This window comes from Pteropus vampyrus, unplaced genomic scaffold (assembly GCF_000151845.1).
Source record: "Pteropus vampyrus isolate Shadow unplaced genomic scaffold, Pvam_2.0 Scaffold276, whole genome shotgun sequence".
NCBI classification, from domain to species: Eukaryota; Metazoa; Chordata; class Mammalia; order Chiroptera; family Pteropodidae; genus Pteropus; species Pteropus vampyrus.
The window spans coordinates 392,472-397,347 of record NW_011889057.1 but is presented as its reverse complement, the minus strand read 5'-3'; the positions used below and the strand labels follow the sequence as shown (position 1 = coordinate 397,347).

Here is a 4,876-nt window from a genome sequence, read left to right as displayed (position 1 = left end):
AAAGAAAAGTAAAATACAGCTCTTGATTTCAAGACGACAGCAGACAGAATATACTGTATTCTTAAGTTCTACATCCAATCCTAGAAAAGGAGAAAAGAAGAGAGGGAGGAAGACCATGCAAGATGTATATTATGCATTTATACATATGAATGTAAACTTACTGAAAAAAAGTTTAGAAGGATATACATTATACATTAAATGGCAGGGGTTACCACTAGAGAGAAAAAAAAAAAAACCAGGCCAAAATTGAAGCTGATCATCAAAGGAGATTTTAGTATTATGTGTAATGTTCTAATTTAAAAAAAATAAAGATGTTGTTTACGGCCTGCCCCCCTGAACAAGCCCAATCCCATCTGATCTCGGAAGCTAAGCAGGGTCAGCCTTGGTTAGTACTTGGATGAGAGACCACCTAGGAAGATTAGGTACTGTAGTTGTAAAAAATAAAAAATAAGGGATTGTAAGCTGACAAGGTCCTTGCAATCTGTGAGGTCAACCAAGGGTTGCCTTGCCTAAAATAAATAAATAAATAAGGATGTAGATATGAATTATGATTTAATATGTGGTAATAAAATAACATTTAAAAAATCAAGGTACATGTCTCTTCTTCTTTTCATTTCATTCTGAAAATTCAGTCCTAAAGCCATAATGTTGGGTCAAGTAAGGCAGGTATTGGCATTGAGGGGGTTAAAGGTGGGGTGTCCTGTAGTCATGGAGAGTCTGAGCATGATCTGGGGGAGGAGACTATATGTGCAGAAGGGCTGTCTAGTGCAGTTGTCAAACCCCACGTGGGTGAATATTGTGACCATGGAGGAGGGCTGCCTCACATGGCTTATTGGAGCCCAGTATAAGTCAAGAGGGTGTTTGTACATGGAAAGGAGTTGCAGCGGTGGTAAGAAATTGATTACGTAAAGGAGAACAGACTGAATGAGTAAATATAAGAATAATGGGAGCAAGATTTCTCACTTATAGAGAAGGGAGCTACAAATATAGAAAGGCAGAAACTCTAATGAAGACTGTGATTTTGGATTAGAATTGGAGGTATTGGTATGAACTCATGGTTTTCAATATAGATAGATAAGAAATAAAAATCGACTTAAATATGTGTACATACATATACACGTGCACATATTCATACATATACACACATGCATATATTCCCTAGTCCTGTTCATTGAAAGGGCCTGGAAAGAGTGACACAATAAATATAGCAATCAGAACACCTAGCAGCTAGATCTTGACTTTTAAATACCTTTCTCCACTAAAAGGAAACAGGGCTACTTGGAGAAATAGTTGATTTCAGGACAGGTGCTAGGAGTGTACAAGATGAACTTAGAACACCTTGTTGAAGCAGAAAGGAAGAAATATCTCTGGAAATTTGTTCTGAAACTGCATCTGTGCCAGAGATTTTTGGATACCGTGGGCCAGCCCCTACTAGGTGGTTGCTTCTGGAAACCATTGCTGGGGGAAAATGTTCCTAGAAGGATAGAGGCTGGTTCATAGGAGGCCAGGTTGTAATCAGAAGGGCTGGGATGTGAAGGGCCAAAGACTTCGTGAGATCTTTGGAGCGCAGAGGGAAAGCTCCGTTCATTGTCCAGTTGTTTCTGCAGCAGTGCCATTCCAAGTGTTAGGTTTCAGTTTGGGTGAGAGACCATACCTCATTCTGGTTTATTGGGAAGGACACGCAATTGGCTCTATGTGGGGAGAAGAAAGAGCAGGAGTGGTAGAGAAGATTTGAGGTGGGCCTGGTGTGGACCTGAGCCAGAGTTTTAGGCTTGGTTTGGGGCAGAATTTGTGGTAAGGGCAGAGGGTGTGGCAGTTCTGGAGCAGGGGAAGCAATGAGGATTCTTTCGCCTGTACTGAACTTAGAAAGTCGTGAGTGAGTCCTCTGAATAAGATAAAAGGAGACTCTTTTGGGAAACAGCTATAAGACACTGACAGTATCTACCAGGGACTAGCTGTGCAAAGACAGGAGAGTCCAGAGGGGCTGGCTTCATTTCTGCTGCAAGTGTTTCTTTCCTCTCAGGGTCTTGTGACCATGGCGTTGCAGAGAGGTGCGCTGCTGTCTGGTTTGCCTTTGATCCTCCAGAAGGGATGTGATTAATTGTGCTAATTATGAAAACCATAGTTAAAGATGAAGAAGGAAATAAAATCAAAAGAAATCTCACCACCTAATGATAACGACAGTTAACATTTTGTTGTACTTTTTTGTTTCTCCACCCTTCTGTAAACATTTCAAAAAATAAAAATGTGATCATATTGTACATATTAATTTTATGACTATCTTTTTTCATTTAACAATCAGAATCACTTTTATGTCATTAATATTTTTCTCTTGTATTTTTGATGATGACATATTATTCCATTATATGTATAAACCACAATTTTTAACTGGATGAACAAGCAAGGTCATGCTTAAATATTTAATTAATGAGTAAAAGATACTATCATTATTGTTTGATAACAAAAATGTTTAAATATTTTTCACATTTACTTACTAATGATGTTTCTCTTTGTATGAATTGTGCTGATAGCTGGGAAAATTTCCATGAGTTATTTATTATGTGCATTTTTTGTGTGTAAGGGATATTAACTCTATTATACACATTGAAATATTTTCTAATTTTCTTTTTATTTTTTTAAAGTGTTTTTTGTTAATTAAGAAGATTAAAATTTTTAGTCCATCTTTAGATTATTTTCTTTATTTCACGTGTGTTTTGTGTAATGCTTTAAAATGCTTTCTTTACCACAAAATAATAAAAATGTTCCTCTAGGTGTTCGCATGCGCCGCTGCCGCGGCACCGTCGCTCTAACCCCAGTGCTGTCTCTAGCTCGCCGAGCTCCAACCGAAGGCAAAGGGAGGTAAGAAAGGTCTCTATACCGTGGCTCATACAAAGCGACTGCCTGCAAATCCACCGGTGGTAAAGCACCGAGGAAGCAACTGGCTATAAAAGCCGCTCGCAAGAGTGCGCGCGCTCCTGGGGGCGGGGCGGGCAGGGCGGGGTGAAGAAGCCTCATCATTACAAGCCTGGTACTGTGGCACTCTGTGAAATTAGACGTCATCAAAAAGTCCACTGAACTTCTGATTCGCAGACTTCCTTTCCAGCGTCTGGTGCGAGAAGTTGCTTAGGAGTTCAAAACAGATCTGCGCTTCCAGAGTGAAACTATTGGTGCTTTGCAGGAGGCAAGTGAGGCCTAGCTGGTTGGTCTTTTTGAAGACACCGACCTGTGTGCTATCCATGCCAAATGTGTTAACAATTATGCCAAAAGACATCCAGCTAGCACGCCACATACGGGGAGAACGTGCTTAAGAATCCACTATAGTGGGAAACATTTCATTCTTAAAAAAAAAATTCTCTTCTTGTTATTGGTAGTTGCGAACGTTAGATTCCCCCCACCCCACCCCTCCGCCTGAGGTCAAAAGGAATCTAAGTATACAGTTGAAAGTGGAAAAATAGGAGACAGAAATCAGGTATTGGTAGTTTTTCCATTTCATTTGTGTGTGAATTTTTTGTATAAATTCAGGGTCATAGAATGTTAATGAAAGTCAAAATGTTTCAGTGAACAAGTTTCGGCAGTTCAACTTTATAACTATTATAAATAAGCCTGTTAAATTTTTCTGGACAATGCCAGCATTTTTAAAACGAGTAAATTTCTTATTGATGGCAACTAAATGGTGTTTGTAGCATTTTTATCATACAACAGATTCCATCCATTCACCATACTTTTCTGAGTTGTCTTACATGCAAGCACATGTTTTTAATGTTGTCTTTCTGTGCTGTTCCTGTAAATTTGCTATTAAAATACATTAAACTATATAAAAATTTCCCCTATATGAATTTTCAATTCTTTTATAAATTTAATTCAGTTATCGTTGTAATATATCTGAATGCTATGTTTGTGTATAGTGTGAGACAGGGTTCAACCCTTTCTTCCTACTTGAATAGCTCGTCTCAACGCCATTCACTGAAAAAAACTGAAATTTTTCTCACTCATTTGAAATGTTACCATTGTAATATACTGCATTTTCATTATATATGGGTTTATTTGGGGATTCTCTATTTTGTTCTCCGGAGGTATCTGTCAATTTCTGAGATAGTACTATACAATTTTAATACTTATAGTTTTATAGTTTTGATTTAATAAAGCAATTTCTTCCCCTTGTCCTTTCCCCCAAATTTGTTCTTTTAAGTAAGTGGTTCTCAAGGAGGCAGTTTTGCCCACCAGGGGACATTTGGCACTGTCATTTGACATTTGCCCTCCAGGAAGCCGTTTTGGTGGTCATAACAGGTCTTTGGTGGGTAGAGGCCAGGGATGCTGCTAAAATCCTACCATGTACATGACAGCCCCCTGCGACAAAGAATTATCCAGCCCCAAATGTCAATAGAAGCAAGGCTGAGAAACCCTATTATAGATTAACTTTGTTATCAATTTGTCAAGATCCAAAATAAATATAATTTGAATTCTGATTGGAATAGCATTAACTGTGTTTGTTTAATCTGTCAAAATGATAATAGTGTTTCTTCCCACCCAGGGACATTCAGTTCTGTAATAACAATATATGCCTCCTTAAAAAACACTGTTATTATGCAAAATTGGGAAGTATGTTTAGGGGCAATGCTAAAAACCTTTTCCAAAGCACATTTCTTAAAGAGATAGGAATCTAACGAAAACTATAACACAGTTTTGCACATGTCAAATGGTTAAAAAATACATAAATACTAGGAAAAATATGGCATCTCGCTTTGAGAAAGACCTGAAGTTTGCCTGTAGAAGTGGGTCTCAGAAGGACTACAGCCTATGAGTTATTGTAAAGTGGAAGGAGAATTTTCTGAAATGTGATGGAATGTGCTAACACCAGATATGGATGAGTGTGGCT

General features: G+C 38.2%; 1 pseudogene; it reads left to right on the top strand.

The window, feature by feature from the left end:
- The first annotated feature begins 2,035 nt into the window (after window positions 1-2,035).
- On the top strand, window positions 2,036-3,671 carry LOC105302694 (annotated as a pseudogene).
- Window positions 3,672-4,876: the final 1,205 nt, after the last annotated feature.